Here is a 25,095-nt window from a genome sequence, read left to right on the forward strand (position 1 = left end):
GACACGCTCTACGACAGCCACGAAACCACTATTATCAAACAGACAAAACATGAACAGCCATACAGGGAACGATTTGGGTTTGACAGCGCTTTTAACAATATTTCAGCAATAGCTTAGGACACAAGAAATGGGCTTAACACATTGTGCCCACGTGGAGAATCGAACCTGGGCTTTCAGCTTGACGAACAAACGCTTTAACCACTAGGGTACCTAGCCGCTCCTGAACAGAGCAATAGAGAGTAAAACAGTCTAAAATATATTAACGACCACGTTCCACCTAAACATAACGACCTTGCCAAGGATCTTAACATGTGGTCACGATACCCTTTCCCAGTTGTCATAGCTAATCGGGTTTACTGATAATATTGCTGATAAGTTGTTGTATCTAAATCCTATTGCCTAATTCGAGTACCGATAACGTACCTACTGCGAAGTTAAGTTACTCTATCTGTCAGAATTACATAAAGATTTTCATAACGTATTTGACCACAACGGCGTTGACAAGCGAAAGACATGATGCAACTGCTGACACATACAAGATATTGGTCTTGGACATTCGATATCAGTGTGACCACGAGTGAAGTACACGATAAATTGGATTAGCCTATCTCTATCTGTTAACACTTACAAGATACTGGTCTTGGACCTTCGTTATCAGTGTGACCCTTGGCAGACTGAAGATGTGGCACGTGTAGCATGTCGATATTTCAATAAAATATTCTGTCATAGAATCTTTATAAAATATTGTGCATTTCCACCATGTTAATATTTGTAGTGCAATAATTCAAATTAACACTAATGCATATATGATCCTTTATTACTCGCCCGTGGAAGATACTGTAATATCTTATCGGCAGTGTTATATTAGTCCTTGATACATAGTATCGCTTTCGCCCGTTTGATATGAAAATCATTAACTCGTTTGATAAAATTAGTATTACATGGATGGTCGTTTAGTATCCTCTGGTAATCTAATACTTGGAAGTCCATCACATGCCTATTTTGGAATAATTTTTAAGGGTGCCCATTTTTATTTCTATCTACTTTCTGAATCTTTCTGGATCCTGGGAGCACTACCAGTGATCCTCACCACGCCCCAAAAATGGGGTTATGTTTGTTGCAATATACCGCCTTTCCTCGAGGTTAGCTCTCACGCACAAAGCTCCATCAATAATTATATATGCGACCACACGTCTTGAATATGGGGAGTACTTATTGTGAAAGAGTGTGAAATAAAACACACCTGGATTAAACAGGAAATACTAATCTGGGCCACACAGTCTGTTAATATTTGAGTGCGGTGGGGTGAGGGGTGAAAGTCCCTCGCCGTCAGGTCATGCATTTAACCTTGTCACCGAGTGTCATCTACCGATCCAGTACAACCTTTTGAACAGCCAGCACAGGATTCAAGTTTCCCCATGGTACGCAGAATAAAACGGTTCTTTTAATGGTGACTTACAGTCAAAACCTCTTGTTGAACTTTGATAGGTCGAAGCCCCTGTTGTCTCGAAGTGAGAGTTACCAAATTACCGAGTGTCATGTTAAACAAACACAAATATTCTCCATGACACAATTTACCGTGGCGATACTGTGTTGCTCGACTCAAGGCGAACGGTTATATAAAATGGCACTTCAATAGATAAAGATTAAAGTATTTGATACACAGTTTACCGTTTGCCACGTGATGAGTGTGTATGAGTAATAGAAAGGTAGGGCAATATATTTATGGATGACAACCTACACACACACACACACACACACACACACACACACACACACACACACACACACACACACACATAACTCTCGATGTTTCTGTATCTTCCCTGAGCGAGGAAAGGCGGTATGTTGTTGAGCGCAACAAGCATAGCCCCAATTTGGGGGCATGGTCAGGATCACCAAGATGTTCACTGGTCAGGAGGGGAACATAGATTGATGTACCCTCAATGTTTGTGTATGTTCCCTGAGCGCTTCAAACATCCAGGGTACCTCAACCCATGGTCCATGAGGAACCAGTGTACAACACATTAATCTTACCGAAAGTATTTAAATCATACCGAACACCTCAGTGTTAATTTGGAACTGTTATAAGCATGGGTATCGGATCGTACACTTCAGCCACCCCGTGGGAATCAAACAATTCGAACCTTGCATCTTACTGTTCTTTTCCCGTAGGTTTTGTCTTAGTGAAGTCGCAGCAATGCAATTCCCCTTCTTAATATTCACAGGGGCTACATTTGAACGTTTTGTCAAAATGTATTTATTGGAAAGAGAGTCCAATGTTGTCATAGCCATCGCTAGATTTTGCAGACGACACAAGAAAAACAGATTTAGAATTATCTCCCTTTCATCGATTTCCATTCGCTAAACATCGGTAATTTCCGTTACCACGACAACGCTGGAATCTGACGACGTGGCCCCCAGGTCTGATGACAGTAAAGATTCCTACTTAATGTAGGTGATAGACGTTTGAGAGTTTGGGATTAGCTAAATACAGCATTTGCAGCAAAGGGAAATGTTCAACCAACTGATGCCTTCGCAGGTCGTTCCGTAATGATGTGGGGGTGTGGCTCTCATGACAGTAAATTTGTCTCGGTTTCAGTCATTCGTGACCAGTTCGTGTCATTCCGTGCTCTTCTGGAAGGATTTTATATTGGCGTAGGGACATCAGGGCTACTTCAAACGGGTACTCTATTCCTGTTTGATTCCAATGATACTTAATACACTGTGTTGCTGTTTTTTTCTTTTGGCTATTTATTTCAAAGAATTAAGCTTCCGTGATACACCTAAGAGATCGCAAGATCGTCAGAACAACTCTTTGTTGGACCAGTCGTCACGCCAATAAACAAACGAGCATGTATTTGAATCTCTGCCGTCAATCGCATGTTTTTTCATCAAAAACTTCACAGAAGACAACATACTTCTGTTAGCTACGCTCATTGTACTTTCAATATGATGATATATATTTTTCATATTTTTTTAAAATAATAGCATAATGCCATGAAGGAATCAAGTAGTCGGGATTATTTCTATCAAAGTACCGCATCCATTAAGCGCATTCTGATTGGTTTGTCGTATTTTCGCATGTAACAAGCATCAAGTTCGTGACGCGTTTTCCTGAGGGTTCCGGAAAGGGGCGAGTGGTGACGAGTGTCAACACGTGAGAATCTTACGTGTAAATTCAGGATATCCCGGAAGTGCTTGATTCGATGGTTGTCTACCCTATGATAATCATCCTGTTTCCACAAAACATGTATGTATGGATGAGAACGCTATGCAACGCCGTGCTCGTGGAGTGACAGCTGTCATTCAGAATGATACAGATATGTGCTTGCATGATTACGTCATTCTTAGGTATATAATCACGTCGAAAAGGTCACTGATTTTCCGCGTGCAATTCTGCATGTTTACGGTGATACACCAAGACCAACGTGACGGACACCTAAACAACTACTAAAACAGCGATGGAAGTTCGCTGTGGGAACGTTCACATCACTCTTGGTATATGAATTTAACGATGATAAATTCGACCTATTGCCTGTATAAGTGACACAAAAAGGGGGTGATGCATAAAAAAGTACACCACAAGCTCTGAAACAAACTGTTAGTCGAACAAGATAAAAACATCGTCTGCTTTCCGGAAAATAGCTCGATAAGACTGTTAAATAATTTCTATGTCAGGTTCATTATCAGATTTTGTTGACAATATGGTCACTGACCCGGTAACATCGAACATGACAAAAAGTCTGGCCAGTCGTCTACTCACATTAACTCAGAAATTCTAGCCCAGAACAGTGTAAATGATAAAGGATACAAAAGGCACAAAAAGTTGTCTACAAAATGTTTATTTAATTATGAGTTCACTGATACATGAATTATGGTTAGACAGTTAAATATGGGGTCATGACACGTTTCCTCATAACTAACCACAAGTCCCTGTGGAAGCTATTGCAGGTGAGCAATACTGACAAATTAAGCTTACCTTGTGAACAGGTTCTGTGACGTTGTGTGTCTTTGTTATAGTTTTCCCGACTGTATGGTTCGTATGCATGAATCTGCATCGTACACTTATATCTAACAGTACTACTAAACACAAAAATGGTATCCGCACAAATGGTACTATACATATAAAATCTTGCGCCTTTGGTGCGTCCTCAACTGCTCTAACAGCTGCTATAGATTTATATGGACATGTTGTTATTAAAACAAATACCCACAACATGAATATTTTAACATCTAGTCGTTTTCTTTTATTGTCCTGTTAGAAAAAATAAATAAAGTTAAAATCAAAATGGATTAAGGTAAAGTTTAAAAGAAGTACAATAAGACATCAAGTTATACAAGGTTCAACACATCTGAAATCTTTATTATACAATTTTCTCTAACTGTATACCCTACAAAATCCCATGTATGTTTGAGGGAGTAACAATTATTTCCAACTGTATATCCTACAAAACATGTATGCTTGAGGGAGTAATAATTATTTCTAACTGTATACCCTACAAAATCCCATGTATGTTTGAGGGAGTAACAATTATTTCTAACTGTATACCCTACAAAACCCCATGTATGTTTGAACTGTATACCCTACAAAATTCCATGTATGTTTGAGGGCGTATCTTTTCGGATGTCCACTTTGCATTTATGACAATCTACAAAAACGTAGGTAAATATGAAATTTATTCGTCAAGAGATACTGATACTGGCGAGTTTTACTATGCAGTAGTGTACTGATTGTTAACATTGTGACATCATGGATGCTAGTGGTATTCTGATACTGGCAGTAATGGTACATTTACTTCTATTCAGATCCAGCGAGACAGTGCACTATATGTAAGATTTGATTAGTATGAATGGATTAAGGAGGGTCAATAATATCGCTTTGGTTGGTGACAGGCAGGACAGATATTGCTCCTTCAAGCCTGATAAATGCATTGCCTATATATTATATCATTAAAATCATATATCATATGCAAAAGTAACGTCATAAAACGAGTCTTCCATACCAATGTTATAGTTTCAGTGACTACAGCAAATACAACTACAACGGCTATGACTACATTTTGTGTTGTGTATAAAGATGCAACCAATTAGCAACGACCAATGTCGTCAGTGTGATTTAGGCTGGGATTTGTTTACTAATTTTGTTAATAATTCGTAGATGATACATGTACAGGGGGGAATAAGGGATCACATGACAGGACGAGGGTTGATTTATTATTCTAGGTTTCTTCACAAACTTTGTACTTTCACATAGCTTGTGAAAAGAAAGAAAATACAGGAACACTTGTGCTTTCATGTGATCCCTCATTTTTTCCTTCAGTATATTAACAATATGTCTGCCCGTCCGTATTCATAGCCACATGTCCGTTTGGAAACGACTAAATCAATTGAACAGCAAACATAATACCTTGATATTATGTGAGAACTGCTGCCAATATATCTCACATTGTGAGGTACGGCTACTTAGCTTTTTAGCGCCAATTCCCTACTATCATAAATGGTTGCTATTGGTCAAGCGCTTTTCAATGATCAATATCACCTACTGACCATGCTCTCGGACCACTTCGCTGCATTACAACAACGTCTCTCAAATCAGAGACACCACAACATATTTCATATTTAGTGGTCTGTATGTTGTTGGACCATCTCACAACATGACAACAACCTCTCTCAAATCAGAGACACCACATCATATTTCATATTTAGTGGTCTGTATGTTGTTGGACCATCTCACAACATGACAACAACCTCTCTCAAATCGGAGACACCACATCACATTTCATATTTAGTGGTCTGTATGTTGTTGGACCATCTCACAACATTACAACAACCTCTCTCAAATCAGAGACATCACATCATATTTCATATTTAGTGGTCTGTATGTTGTTGGACCATCTCACAACATTAGAACAACCTCTCTCAAATCAGAGACACCACATCACATTTCATATTTAGTGGTCTGTATGTTGTTGGACCATCTCACAACATTACAACAACCTTCCTCAAATCAGAGACACCACATCATATTTCATATTTAGTGGTCTGTATGTTGTTGGACCATCTCACAACATGACAACAACCTTCCTCAAATCAGAGACACCACATCACATTTCATATTTAGTGGTCTGTATGTTGTTGGACCATCTCACAACATGACAACAACCTTCCTCAAATCAGAGACACCACATCATATTTCATATTTAGTGGTCTGTATGTTGTTGGACCATCTCACAACATGACAACAACCTTCCTCAAATCAGAGACACCACATCACATTTCATATTTAGTGGTCTGCATGTTGTTGGATCATCTCACAACATTAGAACAACCTTCCTCAAATCAGAGACACCACATCACATTTCATATATAGTGGTCTGTATGCTGTTGGACCATCTCACAACATTACAACAACCTTCCTCAAATCAGAGACACCACATCACATTTCATATTTAGTGGTCTGTATGCTGTTGGACCATCTCACAACATGACAACAACCTTCCTCAAATCAGAGACACCACATCACATTTCATATATAGTGGTCTGTATGTTGTTGGACCATCTCACAACATTACAACAACCTTCCTCAAATCAGAGACACCACATCACATTTCATATTTAGTGGTCTGTATGCTGTTGGACCATCTCACAACATGACAACAACCTTCCTCAAATCAGAGACACCACATCACATTTCATATATAGTGGTCTGTATGTTGTTGGACCATCTCACAACATGACAACAACCTTCCTCAAATCAGAGACACCACATCACATTTCATATTTAGTGGTCTGTGTGCTGTTGGACCATCTCACAACATGACAACAACCTTCCTCAAATCAGAGACACCACATCACATTTCATATATAGTGGTCTGTATGTTGTTGGACCATCTCACAACATTACAATAATCTCTCTCAAATCAGAGACACCACATCACATTTCATATATAGTGGTCTGTATGCTGTTGGACCATCTCACAACATGACAACAACCTTCCTCAAATCAGAGACACCACATCACATTTCATATTTAGTGGTCTGTATGTTGTTGGACCATCTCACAACATGACAACAACCTTCCTCAAATCAGAGACACCACATCACATTTCATATTTAGTGGTCTGTATGTTGTTGGACCATCTCGATACACGTACAACTCTCTCCTTCAAATCAGTGACTCCGCATTATTCTTCTTGTTTGTCTACCTCTCTACCTGTACAACAATACCTAAACAAACATGCTGATAAGTTGTGCCGAATCTCCGAGCTGAGAAGTCGGTTAACATGCTAATCAGCAGTGGTGTTTACATCAGCGACACATACAAGCAGCATCGTGACGGACACATATTCCTATGGAAACCTTTATCTACACTCAGATGATAAGTGATGCATGTTTTTGAGGAGACGTTGGCTGTGGCGTCCTTCAATCTTTGTCAGAGAGTGAATTATCGAGAACAAAGTGCATCCCACCGTTACCGCTCACGGGGATTTTGTCAGTATTTGTTTGTCTTGTGAGTTCGTCTTAAAGAACAATTGAACAGTTTTCTCCCGTGTCTATCGGAAGGCGTTATCTTCACTCGGGCAGCAGTACTTTCGTTTCTGCAAAGAGTAGACCCGTCTTTACTACCCTTTACGTAGTCTACCTGCAACGTAGAGTTGACTATCAGACCAATGGAACAGTGTAACAGGACAAATATCACGGTGAATGTTCCAGGATGTGTAGTGGAATCAGTGTGCATAGTCAACACAATCTTTCTAATTTTGGTCATCCGGCTGACTCCCTCACTTAAGGGGTTCTCGGGAGTTTTGCTACTGAACGAACAGGTAGCCTGTTTGGTACAACGAGTATCCAGTGTTGTGTTTATCTGCACCAGGACGGCTGAGCGAAGTAGTACTTTCGACGAAACAACACAGCTTTTGAGGAATTCAGCATATTCTGTAAGCATATGTCTCCTGTTTGCTATCAACGTCAATTTGTATTTGGCCGTCTGTAAAGGAACCGCCTACAAGACATTGGTTTCCTGGAAAAGGATTGCTGTCACCACAACAGCAATTTGGATAATGTGCTTTGTTTGGGGACTTCTACCTTTGACCTATGACTTTTATGTGTTTGACTGTGAATCACAATTTTTATTACCCAATCCGAACGCTGTAACAGGATGGCACACTGTTGGACACCTTCTTCAAGGTAGTTTCATAATAATAGGCACTATTTATATACTGTTGAAGGACCACTATCAGAGGAAAAGAGTGCAGCCAGATTATACCCTCCGAGCCATGACTGAAACGAAGACAAAAATGAAATTGATGAGACTGACATTTGTAGCGGTCATGTTTCAAGCTGCAGGGTTTACATTTATGCATCTGTCTGCATACTCTTCAAAGACAAATGCAGTACATGGTTTTCTAACACCAATGCTGGCGGTCGCATTTGTGCCTGACAAAATCTACAATTGTTTCCGGTTGTGTTTCTATCTGTCTCTGTACAAACCAATGTGGGAGACAACCAAATCCTTCCTGTGCTGTTGCAGGGTGAACGTGCACCTAACATTAACCAACGTCGCCCCTGCACAGCCGACAGAGAGAGGACAATGGGTGAATGTTAGTCCAGACAACAAGGACACATCTATCAATGTGATAACGTCATTCTCATCCACGGCGGACACACAGGTAACATCACAGTGTAAGCCCATCCTACAAGAGACACACTCAACAATGTGATATAATCAAGCCATCCACAGGGAACACGCCCAGGTAACATCAGAACTTCAACCCTTCCTACAGAGAACATACTCTGCAATGTGATATCATCAAGCCATCCACAGGGAACACACCTAGGTAGCATCAGAACTTCAACTCATCCTACAGAAGACACAATCAACAATATGATATCACCATGCCTTCCACAGGGAACACTCAACAGTACACGAGTATTTTTGGAACGGTTACAGATCCTTCAGAGGATAGATCTAACAATGGGACAAGGTCAGACATTTCCACACACAGCACATCAAACAACGCCTTGACATGGACCATACAACATAATACCTGTGGATGGCAAGAAACAAGACAATATAACTGGCGGTTTGCTTTTTATCAAATTATTCAAGGTGAGGTCAAAGTAAAGCCGGACAAAATATGCTCTTATATAAATGAAACCAACCACATGAGAGATATCACACCAACATAATTGCACCCAACATAATGGTTCACGTTGTGTGTCACCTTAACTTCAGTTCTCTGATTTCCTCTAATACTGTTGATGATCTAGAATGTCTTCTGCGCTGATAGTGTCAGCATGTCTATTTGGCTAGGTTTTCTCAAACATTTTCACTTATTTCCTTTCCCAGGATTTTCCTATAGTATTAGGTTTACCACTTTGTATTATAAATCGCACAATGGAAAAACGCAACGCACTCATGGATACAATCGTTTTCATTTGTTTGCCTGTTACACAGTTATGTTTTATCAAGCATGAGCACATTTTACCACTGAAGCCGATTGTTTCCATACTTATATGCATGAACAGTGTTGTGTTGTAAGGGTTAAGTCATTTTAGCACCTAGTTTTGAGGATTGACTGTGCTTTTTTGTCAATATTTTTGTGTTTTCGAGACAGAGCGACATAATATAATATGTATATGCAAGAGGAATAAATAGGTACTGTTGGTCGTATCATACTATACACACATAGAATGACTGCCTGACACACTCTGCGTCTGTTGTGCCAATGAACATCGTCGCATGACAAAACAGAAACGATCCCGTCGTAGATGAATAGTCGGAAGACTTAGTCGTGTTTGTAAGCATTATTGTTCGACAGTGTCATAGCATTTCTAAAAGTTGTCAGACATTCACTGCAACTGCCATGAGACCCGTCAGCGTGAAAAAGTCGGAACATACATTATGCCCTGATCATGTTCCCAACAGACGATACCTCTTGCTTGATAACTTTGAGTATATATGTTAGTAGACCTCGATACTTTATATATGACATGTCAAATGAAAATCAGAAATAGGGAGAAGACTTTGTCAAAGGGATAGAAAGAAATGTAAACTGTCGTTGATAATCGCAATCAGGATGGATATAGATTGTTTACATATGCTTGTAAGCCGCATGTTCATGGAAAGGGCGTATCAGAGAGTTCTGTCTACTAGAGATTTTATTGAAAGAACTGGCAATCGTTGTGTCTCATGCTTTTAGTCACCTTTATTAAATTTATCGACATTTGCTGTCATTGTTACACAAAAGACCCAGTTACAACTGCCAATTGTGATTGCCCTTGTATTTAAGAAGGATACAGATCTCTCCGTTCTTACGGGCAGTAGCTCACCTTTTGAAATGTCATAAGCGACGGTCCAAAGTCTCGCTTGCGGTTTGGTTACGGATTCAATGAGCGTAGCGATAAGACTAATGCCAGTGAGAGATTCAAAACCACTCACTAGTATTTGATTGCATTAAGGACTGGATGGGTATTAACTGCTGTTTTTTCTTGCCGATCTTAGCATCTTGTTTCTGAAATTGTACGGGGAACTATGATAATATTTATATGTACATGTTACTGTTCAACTTTAATGTTACATGCTTACATGTCACATCTTTTGGGATATTTTAGTCTGATAGTTCTGTTATCATTTTCAGCATATTAGTACTAAACTTCCAAAGGAAGCATATTAGCTAAGTGACACATGTTCAGTTTCAGAATATTTTAATGTCAGTATTGATTTAATGTGGCTGATTTTGTGGTTGCATCTTCAATAACAGTACAACCTGTGGCTCTTAAATTCTGTTCAGAAATACACATTTGAAAATATAAAGTGGTAAAGAGGTGGTCGTAATTACGTTAGAAAATGTGTTAATACGATACATTTTTCCATCTTTAACTTATATCAAAGAGGTTTAATTCTTTAAGAGAAATATGCGTCTTAAAATGATAAAAGAAGCAGCAGTAGCATATAAGTGCTTCAGTGATATTAAGATCCTTAAAATCCTCCAGTCCGTGCTATATATGCATCTACCAATCTCATAACCTGGTTTCTATTTTAAAAACGGTATTTAAAAATGAACATCGTCTTCACCTGAAACTACTGTGATATAAATGGTAACACTTCCTGAGCATGAAAGATCAGATTGAGAACACAAAACATCTCAGGACTGAGCTAGTAGTTTGTTTAATGATATTTTGTGAAAACACTAAATGTGTAACACCTTCCCCGAGAACAAACCAGATCGGCTTGAAAAATAAATCTCTTTCAGTGAGTCAGTACGTCTGGTACACATTTTTTCAGTAGATGTAACATTGCTGTACGTAATTTGTACACATACAAAAAGTGACTCAAGAAATGAACTTAACTGCGATATGAGGGTAACAACTGAAATAGACATTTTAATGGACATAATGGTTAATAAAACATAGACCTTATCATATTCATTATCGATTGTGGAACAAAAAACAAGGATGCAGATTGAGTAATGGTATACTAGTTTATAGATTTTGTTAAAAGATAACAACAAAGAACTGCAGTGAAAGAAATACATTTTAAAAAATACTTGTAAAACTATATTGAGGGATAATTGGTATGTTACATATTCACGCGTCATGTGCTGCTACATTAACGGATTAAAATACGGTTTCCTCGTGTACACATTTCTCACGTGCAAGCGGTAATATGTTTTCTATAACATGACATGCATGGGGGAGAGTTTGAATCAAGGGATCAACGTAGATAGAGGTAGTGGTAAAATGACTCCAAAATTATGAATATTTACAAGCTTTGTAAACATGAAATCTGTTCAAAATAAATTATATAAACTTGACACAATTATGTTCTTCATTGAACGTAACTGAATCCTATATTACGGAAGCACGGTAAGGCCACGGGAATTTTTTTTTCAGTCCCACTATCATTGACTTAATATCTCTACTAGGAGATACTCACTCTCTCTCTTTCTCTCTCTCTCCTTCTCTCACACACACACATGCACACACACACACACGCGCGCGCACACTCGCACACACATAACAAAACATTTCTCAACTTAATAGCCATACTTCATAATTCGAACCTTAAAAAGGAGATATTAAGTCCTACGTAGGAGATACGTCAGAGGACAGAATTTAGTTTTATGAGTGAGTGAGTGAGTTGAGTTTTACGCCGCACTCAGCAATATTCCAGCTATATGGCGGTGGTCTGTCAGTAATCGAGCCTGGACCAGACAATCCAGTGACCAACTGCAACCAATCGATCTGCGCAGTTGGGAACCGATGACGTGTGTCAACCAAGTCAGCGAGCCTGACCACCCGATCCCGTCAGTCGCCTCTTACGACAAGCATAGTCGCCTTTATTTTTAGAACTATACCGTACAGAGATTGACTGTGTATTCCCTTGTGTCAAAGTATGTATGTTTGTATGAAAGAATTAAAGAGGCGCCATCGTGCATGGATGTCGCTTTGAAAGAACCTCTATTATGTGTTTAATGTTGAAGATGAATTTCATTGTACTCTCAAATGTCTATCATACGCACAACACACACACACACAGACACACACAACACACACACACACATACACACACGCACACACAATTTGCCGTGCCGCAACTGCGCTTCCGCAGTATATTTTGTCAGGTTCATTGGACTAATCATTAAATATCAGTTGCATTGTTATCCCTACACCGTCATACTAGCCCACTGATGTTGTCAGTAAACTGCCATCCGTGTACACATGTGTAATCAGGAAAATAAAGACGCTGTGTGATACTCACCATAACGTTGTTGTAGGTCTATTGTGGTAGGATTTATCATCACATCAAAGCGCCATTGGGGATCAAGGTCACATGGACCTCTTCTTTGTCAGCCATTAGCCGTTAGCAGGTACTCCATAATCACATCCATAACCCACAAAGCCATCTAATACACACTGTGGATTGCTAATTTGAATCAACAGAAAACGGAAGCACACATTACCTGGATGTTTTCCTGTTGATGCTGGGTATGGCGTTTGTCCGTCTTTGTCACAGAGTGAGTGACTGAGTGAGTAAAAGCTATCGGTGATTGGACGTGTGCCACTACTCCTGCTGTAGTATACACAATAGGGGACCACTAAATTAAACTAAGTAAGGCTGATTAACAAATGATTACAGTTTCAAAATGCTTTAGTTGTTTGCTTTACAAGGGGGTATGAACATTAAAGGGCACCCCGGTAACAAGTAGGGGTGGCTCTAGGCTACGGTCATCACGCATTGCTAGTGTATTTGTTTCCCTGTTCTACGACGGCGCATCGTACATCTTGTTTCCCTGTTCTGTGACATCCTACATGAAACAGGAATCAGTATCAAACAAACCATCGTAAATTCAGCTCAGGAGAAGTAGTTTTATTCAATTTGAAATTTTACATATAGAATGTGAAGAGGGAACAGTTACGTTGCTATCTGTTTTTGGTACCAATAGAAATACTCAAGAATTTATCCATAACATATTTGATGTCAACAAATTTGTCACAAACGTATGTATAGATCCAAGCTATGAGATATAATATATCTTTTTCATTTATCATTTTAAAAATACACACATCGTTTTTGCTCTAACACATTTCAATGGACAATTTAGGTATATTTACACAAAAAGCACAACTTTATACTTATTCTCATTTCAACATTTCAATCAACATTACGGATCTGCTCTTCTAATGTCTTTGGTCTGGAAATACCGTTGGCGCCGAGCTGAACAATTCCTACTTTAAACCCTGTCTGCTCCCTTTTTCATCACAGCCAAGAAATCTGTAATTACGAAAAATATGTGCATGGGGCGTTTGGGGGTGGGTGGTGGTGGTGGTGGGGGGTGGGGGGTGGGGGGGTGGTGGGGTGGTGGTGGTGGTGTGTGTGTTGTTGTTTTATTTTAGTTTTGTTTGTTGTTTGTTGGCTTTTTTTGTTGTTAATTTGTTTGGACTAGTATTCGCCCACTAATAGATGTTGTGTAGAACTGTATCTGAACAATGACGTTTGCCATTTGACATATTACCTGAAGATGTCAGTCCTTTATATAGCCTCACGTCATTGTCTAATAAATTATAAACTGTTAATATTTGGTGTGGCGTAGTACTGTACCACCTGCCCAAAGTACATGGAATTGACTCACCTCACCCTGTTACCCGTCACTTTGACATATGGGAAGAGGCGGATGTGGCACTGTTTGCATTTCGTGCGAAAGTGAAAGTTTGAAAATACGAGTTCAAAAGCAGAATCCAAATTTCCATTTAGAATTGGGAAATTCCTGCCGGTAAGTTCTGAATAGATACGGATTCCTGTAAAATGCACAGTATTTATATTGTATAATTAATTTTTTAATAAACAGTATGATACATCTGCCTTAATATTTATTGGGTTTGGCCAGTTAAGTACAGCAATAGAAGAAACTTATTTTATATTAACACAAAGAAAACGTTTGAAAAAAAGCATTAGGTTGTATCTATAGGAGGACGATATAAATGCCACCAGATTTCCCTACAGTACAATAATATTGGGGATAGTTTACTGTCGAATATTGTTGAAGCAATTTTCAAAGATATATCTGTAAATCTGTAAACATCTTAAGTATTGTTTTTCCCTCTGTGGAGGTTTTGACTTGACGTAAGTGAGTGAGTGAGCTTAGTTTTACGCCGCACTATTCCAGTTATATGGCGGCGGTCTGTAAATAATAGAGTCAGGTCCAGACAATCCAGTGATCAACAGCATAAGCATCGATCTGCTCAGCTGGGCACCGTGAAGGTCCCGGGGTAGAGTAGGCCTTCAGCAACCCATGCTTGCCATGAGAGGCGACTATGATTGTCGTAAGAGGCGGCTAACGGGATTTGGTGGTCAGATTCGCTGACTTGGTTGGCACATGTCATCGGTTCCCAATTCACTGTGAATGAATTACCCAGATATATAACAAAGAGCATGAGGTGGGATAACAACCATCACTGATTGGGTGAATTAGTATGTACTGTCTTACACTGTTCTTACCAATATCCCTGCAATATCAAGGTGGGGTACACAAGAAACTGACCATATGGGGAATCGAACTCGGGTCTTCGGGATAACGAGCGCATGCTTTAACCACTGGGCTAACCCATCGTCTTAAGTAATGAGAAGGGACATTGATCAAATTTCACTCCGTGGTTCCTAGTACCGCGTGATATACCTTCAGTTATTGGCGATCTATAGCCCACGTTTATATTGTATGCTCTGCTTTAACTGAAATATATTAGCTTTCCATGCTAGTTCTATATTCATATTTGTAATATCTTTGTGGTGTTTTTTTGTCCATCGACGACAGATTTTACACTTCAAAATGTTTTCATTTTTTATCGTACTTGTTTTCGTCACGATATAGCTGAGATATTGCCGATGTGACGTTAAGTGTTAACTATCTCACTCACTCACTCAATTTCACTTCAAATCGTTGTATCCCATATCTCTAACTATCCAAATATACATGAGATACTCACTTTGCTCTATCTCCAAATGAAACATAATGTTTTAGGTTTCATGTTAAACACGTTTGTGACACTAAAGTTGATCGATTCTGTCTTGTATGCAAGGAACGATATACCGTAACATAACCGAACTGTAAATTTATTGATTTCATTGCACTGAGTATATAGTCTCTCATGGCCACTAGCAAATGTAGAATGGGCCTGTGGCCTCCCCTACAAGAAATAAAGATTGGCTAAACTGTCATGTTTTATCTTTCTTCTTATTTTTTTATTGTAATATATTTGTGGTGCGGTTTGGTCCATAGTCGACAGATTATACTCTTCAAAATGTTTTCATTTTTTATTGTATATATTGTTTTCGTCACGATATAGCTGAGATATTGCCGATGTGACGTTAAGTGTTAACTATCTCACTCACTCACTCAATTTCACTTCAAATCGTTGTATCCCATATCTCTAACTATCCAAATATACATGAGATACTCACTTTGCTCTATCTCCAAATGAAACATAATGTTTTAGGTTTCATGTTAAACACGTTTGTGACACTAAAGTTGATCGATTCTGTCTTGTATGCAAGGAACGATATACCGTAACATAACCGAACTGTAAATTTATTGATTTCATTGCACTGAGTATATAGTCTCTCATGGCCACTAGCAAATGTAGAATGGGCCTGTGGCCTCCCCTACAAGAAATAAAGATTGGCTAAACTGTCATGTTTTATCTTTCTTCTTATTTTTTTATTGTAATATATTTGTGGTGCGGTTTGGTCCATAGTCGACAGATTATACTCTTCAAAATGTTTTCATTTTTTATTGTATATATTGTTTTCGTCACGATATAGCTGAGATATTGCCGATGTGACGTTAAGTGTTAACTCTCTCACTCACTCACTCAATTTCACTTTAAATCGTTGTATCCCATATCTCTAACTATCCAAATATACATGAGATACTCACTTTGCTCTATCTCCAAATGAAACATAATGTTTTAGGTTTCATGTTAAACACGTTTGTGACACTAAAGTTGATCGATTCTGTCTTGTATGCAAGGAACGATATACCGTAACATAACCGAACTGTAAATTTATTGATTTCATTGCACTGAGTATATAGTCTCTCATGGCCACTAGCAAATGTAGAATGGGCCTGTGGCCTCCCCTACAAGAAATAAAGATTGGCTAAACTGTCATGTTTTATCTTTCTTCTTATTTTTTTATTGTAATATATTTGTGGTGCGGTTTGGTCCATAGTCGACAGATTATACTCTTCAAAATGTTTTCATTTTTTATTGTATATATTGTTTTCGTCACGATATAGCTGAGATATTGCCGATGTGACGTTAAATGTTAACTCTCTCACTCACTCACTCAAATTTCACTTCAAATCGTTGTATCCCATATCTCTAACTATCAAAATAATATTATACATGAGGTAGTCACTTCGCTTTATTTCCAAAAGAAACTATATGTTTTAGGTTTCATGTTAAACACGTTTATGACACTAAAGTTGATCGATTATGCCTTGTATACAAGGAATGATATACTGTAACATAACTGAACTGTAAATTTATTGATTTTATTAATATAGTGTATACTCTTGTAAATGTAGAATGGGCCTGTGGCCTCCACTACAAGAAATAAAGACTGGATGAAGTGTCAACTTTATCTTATTTTTTGTGGATACGTCAATTAGTGAAATAAATATTTCAATCATAGTTTGTTTTTGATTTATTTTTTCATTAGTTTTTGTTTGTTTTTTGTTTGTTTGTTTGTTTTGGGGTTTGTGTGTGTGTGTGTGTGTGGGGGGGGGGGGGGGGGGGCGGGGGTGTCTCTTTTTGTTTGTTTAGTTTTTTGTTTTTATTTGCCAAATGTAAATTTCAGAGGAAAATGAATTTCAAGCTTCCAACGAGAGCAGCAATAATTGGTATTTAGAGTGAATGTGGATGTGTGATAAATACAGAATATATTTGTCACTTAAAGACTGGAGTACTTTGTCTGCAACAAGGCAGCTGTTTTCTGCAAACACATTTATTTCAAAATGCCCGATTCCCTGGCTTTCTCAGCAAATTATTTTTGGGCCCTGATGAAGTATTATCGAAGTACAATTTAACACTTGAATAAGCACCATTAATTCGAGCGACGTATGGGTGAATAGGTATTGTATTACGCCCCGTGAGAGAATATTCAAGCAACACCGCTGAAGGACACCAGATAAGTTTAAATATTTACTCATGTATAAAATCAACTGACGCGCGGACGCTGACATTTCACGTGAAAGCGACTGTAAAATATAGCTTCAATCGAGTTTGGAGCAGACAATCCGGTGATCAGCAGCATGAATATCGGCTCTGTGCAGATGGGAACCGATGACATGTGTGAACCAAGTCAGCAAGCCTGATAGCCCGATCATCTCTTACGACAAGCATGGGCTACTGAAGATCAATTCGTACCCCGATCTTCATTGGTAACCAAGACGCATTCAGAGTAGAAAAGTATTTCTTCCTATTTCACATAAACCTTCTCTAAATATAAATAAGGCATTTCTTTCAATAATACTGTCCAACAGTCCTCGGGGAAGCTACCATATCATTTAGTTGTCTTCAACCTGTGACCATCCGGGGTAGAATTGATTTTCAGTAATCGTTGAATTGGTTGACGCATGTTGGCTCCTAGTGATCAAAAGCGTGAGCATCCTTCTACGAAAGTGGAATATGATGATATGTTTCAGGGCCAGTCATAGCTCAGATCTTCACGTGTCCTATCGGGGTTAGGAAATATCAACACTCACGAAATTATCTCTCTGAAAGTGTGTGAGTAATGAATTTGTCGGCATTTTGTGCACACATTACTCGCACACCCGGTTGTTCCTCTCTTTGCATTGCTCCCTCGTAACAAATAGTGAACTGTGTCAGTATTTTAATGATAATTTCTTAAAGATCGTTTTGTTTATTTTTAGGACATAAATTCTGCAAAAAATCTCTCAGAGTTTGTCTGATGTTTTGATTATGATCAGCGTTGCATTGAGTATTATATGTTTAGGACATGTAGTTTTTGAGGCTTCAGTTCATATGTCCGCTTTTGAGCCAAACAGACTATAATTATCTGGCTGAGTGGTTTTGGAAATGATAATATTGGAGTATACAGTCTTGCCTACACTCCGAATGACATCCTTTCAGTCAGTTTAAGTCAAACTAGATTGAACATACATCTGCATGATCCTGTTGGAATCCCATATCAGGTTGTTTATGTAGTTTTGTATTGTTAAGTAGTTTATGTATAACTGAATTATGTATAACTGGTGATGATGATGATGATCCTGTTGGAATCCCATATCAGGTTGTTTATGTAGTTTTGTATTAGTAGTTTATGTATGAATTGTTAAATGTACACCTTATACAAGCAATTCTTTAGGTTAATAACAGCTGGTTACTGGTATAACCCTTTCTGCTGTAGGTATATTTTACAGCCGCTTCATGGAATGTGTAAGTCTTGACGATCACTCACTCCTATCTATCTTGGACATTATTCAAGCAACACCGCTGAAGGACACCAGATATGTTTAAAAATGTACTCATGTATAAAATCAACTCAAGCGCGAACCCTGACATTTCACGTGAAAGCGACTTCATTTAAAGCTGAAGTGTTAGTGGTGGTGGTGATGGTGTTGGTAGTTACATCAGCAGCAGCAGCAGCAACAGCAGCAGTAGTAGTAGAAGTAGCAGTAGTAGTAGTAGTAGTAGCAGTAGTAGTAGTAGGAGCAGTAGTGGTAGCAACAGCAGTAGCAGTAGCGGTAGTAGGAGTAGCAGCAGTCGTAGTAGTAGCATTAGCAGCAGTAGTACATTGTAGTAGTATTAGCCTCAGCAGTAGTAGTAGCAGTAGTAGTACTAGTAGCAGTTGGAAACAGCGACTGGACCAAACACTGCCATGCAGTAGTTTTATAGATGCACTTGGACATTAATTGTTGTGTGACTGAATTATGCATAACTGGTGATGATGATGATGATGATGATGATGTTGATGATGATGATGATGATGATGATGATGATGTTGATGATGATGATGATGATATAGAGATTGGTAATCCAAAGGGAGTTCTTTGCTGTAAACCCCCCACCCCCCACCCCCACCCCCCCTCACACATACACAACACGGAAAATCATCACGGAACCACTACCAAAGCCATTCCTCTCTAAGACACAGGTCTGTGCATAGGTCTGAAACCTGTGGCGAAGATGGGTCACCCTTATCCATCTGTCCTGTCTTGGTGTTGTTACACGTGGACCTCCAGAGTGTGGCCAATCGATGGCGTCATTAGTGTTGCGTCATTTGTGTTCTGGTAGCGTCTCACCAGTGGAGAAATTGTGCTGCAGTGGCAGTGGAAATGTGCAGCCACATGTCGTTGAGACATTCCCCCTACGGACCATCTCAATGGCATCATGACATTGTGCGACCCGTGAAGATCCCGGGGTAGAGTAGGCCTTCAGCAAACCATGCCTGCCGTAAAAGGCGACTATACTTGTCGTAAGAGGTGACTAACGGGTACTGGGTGGTCAGGCTCGCTGACTTGGTTGACATGTCATCGGTTCCCAGTTGCGTAGATCGATGCTCATGTTGTTGGTCACTGGATTGTCTAGTTCAGACTCGATTATTTACAGACTACCGCCATATAGCTGAAATATTGATGAGTGTGGCGTAAAACTCAACTCAATCACTACCTCACTCATGACGTTGTGCAGACTTAGCCTAGGCATGCTCTGTGTTTCAGTAGCGTTTAATTTTTTTAACGCAGGGGTTGACCTCTCCAAAGTGACAGTATTGTGTGGCATGCATTTGCTCTGTTTCTCTTTCCCGGAATGCACGTCTCAAGGACGAAACCACAGACGTCACAGAACGTAGCACGTGCAAGCATGCTGAGTACATGTCACTAATCCCTGAGTTTAAATACTTATGAGTCTACACAGGTTTGGTAAATTTAGATGTTAAAGTTTTGTATGCATAGTTTCTTTATGTGCCTACTATATCTGCACCGTGACAGCCATGCACAGGTCTCCTTTGCTGATATACCGCCATCTTGACAAATTGATTTGGACTCATTTTTAACATTTAACATTACCCCAGGGTAATGGGGGTTTAAATATACGTTTTTGTTGAACCAAATGCCTATAACGAAATTACATAACAGAAATTGTTGGGTTCGTTGTATTTAGACATAATATCATTCAACAACAGTCTTTTTAATTGGACCTGTCTTTATAATTTCCAATTAAACAATAACTCATTATGCTTTCTTTGCTCCTCAGTTTAGCTGATTTGAGTGACGGTCACAGTGACCTGGCAAAATCTGATAAATTAATTATTTCGACGAATGAAAAATAATATTTAGCATATTCATAACAAACCCTTCAAAGAAAATATACTACCGACAAAAAATAAGGGAACCAAGAAATTGAATGTATAGATGACTTTGACTGTGACAGGGTCCGTTATCGTGGCGTATCTCCCAAACGCAACATCCAATGACAATGGAATTTCGCATAATGCATGCCCAGCACGTGCTACACGTGCATACAGAAGTTAACTCCTGTAAATGTACTGGGGTTGCAAAGAAACCTGGGCGTGGTAGACCAAAATCAACGACACCACGACAGGATCGTCTCATTACGTTAATTGCTCTACGCGATAGGTTTAAATCGGCCCCTGCCATCAATAGAGAATTCCGCACACTCACTGGAAGACGCGTTTCAACCTCAACCGTTAAAAACCGACGCTATCAAGCTCGTCTGAAAGCAAGACGGCCTTTTAAGGGTGTCACCCTTTCAGCTCACCATAAGCGCCAAAGAATGGCATGGGTTAGGCAGCATCACCGACGGGCTATGCGCCACTGGCGTTACACCATGTTCTCTGATGAGTCAAGGTTTTGTCTACGATTCACAGATGGCAATTTGTATTCCAAGATGATAATGCCAGACCACATCGGGCCCGAATTGTCTCCGCTTATCTCCGACAAGAAGGTATCCAGACATTGGACTGGCCCTCTAAGTCCCAAGACCTGTCCCCAATTGAACATCTCTGGGACGTTCTTGGTCGAAGGGTGTACGCCAGGGACCCAGGACCCGCCAACCTGGCCCAGCTTGGTGCAGCTCTCCAAGAGGAATGGCGGGCAATACCACGGGCAACCATCCGGAAATTGATTAACAGCATGCCATCAAGGTGCCGTGAATGTGTTGCCCAACATGGTGGACACACCAGATATTGAACTTGACGCCTAAAATTGATTTAGTGGATATTTAAAGCAGTTTCAAATTCGCTATTATTTCATTAGTTCCCTTATTTCTTGTCGGTAGTATATATGCTGCCAATCACTGACTGCATATCTCAACAGTTTGCTTCCTTCAGTCCTTCGATGCATAATGAATATAGGCCAACCAACATCGTAAGAACAGAATGTAATAATCGCGGGATTCGTAGCCGTTGACTGTATATCTACCACGAGGCAAGAGGTTAAAGCGTTCACTCGTCATGCCAAAGAATGGGGTTCGATTCGCCACATGGCTACAATGTGTGACAACACAATCCGATCTGAATACTTTGCACAAGAAACCAACGAAAGATATCACGCTGTCTGTCTTAAATATCTCAACCGATGATATTTGGACGATTTTTTCTTTTTGATCACTGGATTGTCTGCTCCATATATGATTATTTCAAGACCGCCCCTGAATAGCTGGATTACGACTGGTTGCGGTGTTAAACATCAAAGAAAACAAACCAGATTTCAGATGAGACTCTCAGTGTTCGTGTTAAACCTGAGCTTTCCCTGCAAAAATACACAAACAATATCTTGCGTGCGTGTTTTGCATGCATAGTTTGACCTGCTTAGTTTTAAAAAGCATCTTAAAACAACAACATATCAAAAACAATATTTTTTTTAATTATTCAGAATTGAAATAAACATTTCACTTGCAAAAGATTTTGACAACATATCAATATTTTTTTATCTGCACGCATTCATACAAAACCTACCGCGAACACAGACACATACTCGAAATATGGCAATGATCATCTGGCTGTGGATGGGTATCTGGTGGGCTGATGCCGTTGTATGAATGGTGATCTTACTTTTAGTTTGGTTTGTATACTCCCCAGGGATTTTGGAATGAAAACCAAGTACACAGATCCATGACTATTGGAGGCACTCTCACGTGGTAACAGGAATTCGGCGCGTTTTATTCTATTCATTAAACATTAAGACTCACTAGAGTCTATGTAGCCAGTTCAGCTGTTCTAAACTAGAGTTTTAGAATGTTCCACTGTCTAAAGGTAAGGTACTGTTTACATATGAACTGATGTACTGTGAAACAATTTGTAACTTTGACATGTGTTTAATGATGAAACTCGGTGAAAATTGGCGAATTCGTAACTAAACTTTGCACAAAAACGCAGCACCTTATCTGCACATTCAATCTGATGCATGATCCTCGTACAACTCATTTTTAGGAGGCTTGCAACTGATTCCCCCAAATCGGCGGCGAAATTCATATTTGAATAGTCATATAATGTGTACTTTAAGTGAGTCTAAACTTTTGATGGGTAGTATAGACGCACACTACATGCTTCTGTCATCGAGATGACGTCACTTCAGATGAAGTAATGGCGAATGCGTCCAAGGTATGTCTCGGAATAAACCAGTGAAATAATACCCTGGATTATCGAGGATGCTCACAGTCTTCTTGAAGTGGCACTTAGAAGCTGATATGATGAAGATGAACACTCTCTTGTGGATAGACAATTTCTTTATTCCAACACATGCGACGTTTCTGTGTATAGATCCTAACGCCGTTATCAAGGAACATTATATGAATAATGCTTGACAACGGTATCAGCATCTAACATTGCATCTACTGCAATACAGAAACTGTCTATCCATAAAAGATACCTGCTTGTCCCTGAACCACATGTTGTTCCCAACTGCCTAACTACCCCAAACCTTCCCTGCAATACCCTAAATAAAGCAAGTCTATATCTTCCTAGGTTCCGAATTCCTCGATCACTGGGGCTCCTCTTCTATTTATATATTTGTTTGAATCAAACTTATATCTGTTCCGAGACTAAGCGTTAGTCTACAAGTCCAGCATCATGACCTTCTTAATCCTAAATTTCCACCCTCTTTCTGGCAACTCCTGCAAGAAAACGTTCAGATAAAGTCTGTCTTAGGACACAGGGAGAATAATTCGCTTATCCCATATTTATCCGGGCGATATTACAGAGAACTGCTCTATTTGGATTATCGGGGTTTTCAGTGGTTTGGAGAAAATTATTTTTTCTTTATTTTCTTCCTATATTTGGTTTTATTCAGATACAAACACATGGATCAATTAAATGTTTTAAATTATGTTAATAACATATGCATCATTACCAATCGTTTTCAATGCTAGATAGCAGATGTGTGAGTTCAGTGTGAGTCCTACTGTGTCCAGCAAGCAAGACCAGAAACAAGATTCAAGCAAGATGACTTGAAGGGTATGTGACTCATCCTCAATTATAATTTTGCCAAAACATGGAATACACCCTGGTGGAGTGTGGTCCTGTGCTTGAAATTAAACAAGTGTTGGGTGTGGAGAGTCCTAATGGATGGGTGACTGTATGAGAACTTGACTCTTGAGAGTTTCTAGGACTTCAGGTCTGCCCCACAGCAAAGCACATGTGCTACATGTGATGTCACCTTTGCCACGTTAGATTGTTCAAAACTGTCTGTTCACCCAGGACAAAATGGGTACCAGATGGAACAAGTCACGTGACTATTAATCTTCTAGTGCATCAGAGGCAGCTTGTGTTATCCAGGGTAAAATTAAGTGAATTGTATGCTATCACTTGAGAGTGTCCCAGCGTGACGACGCCAGATACGTATTGTACTCAGGTGTTGTGCTGCAGTGGTGTAAGAAACAAATGGTGACAGCATCCCACATTCCATGGGGACACATTTCTATGTGACAATAATAAAAACATGCTGAATACAGTTCCAATATGAACTTAGCATGGAAGTGTCAGACAAATGAAACTGTACTGACACAGAAATGTGAATTTATTCATAGATACTGATCCAAAGTATTTCAAGATCTCGAGGCTTCTCTGACTATTCTAAGGCTCAGCTACAGAAACAAGCATAATCTACAAGTGTCCCAGTTCTGGAGTGAAACTATCAAGTTGTGCTGTACTGTCTGACACAAGTTGTGCAGTAAGACACAAGTCACAGTCATGTGCTAGTTACCTACTTATGGCTGGCAGTTTAACTTTTAGTTAAATCAGTCTTAACTGGTATTAAGCTATGTCTTGTCATTATGTGTAATGCCACAATCTATCACTGTGGTGAAAATCAGTAAATGAATAAATTGTTCAACTTCAATGTCAAAGGCAATGTAGTAGTTGTACATGTTCTTCAACCAGACAATCAAGTGATCAGCAGTTTCAGTCTAGACAATTGGGAACTGATGACATGTTTCAACCAAGTCAGCAAGCCTGACCACTCGGTCCTGTTAGTAGCCTCTTACAAGAAACACAAGTTACTGAATATCAATATTCTAACCTGGACCTTCACAGGTACAGTCTGAATCCAT

The sequence above is a fragment of the Haliotis asinina genome, chromosome 13, assembly GCF_037392515.1.
Source record: "Haliotis asinina isolate JCU_RB_2024 chromosome 13, JCU_Hal_asi_v2, whole genome shotgun sequence".
NCBI lineage: Eukaryota > Metazoa > Mollusca > Gastropoda > Lepetellida > Haliotidae > Haliotis > Haliotis asinina.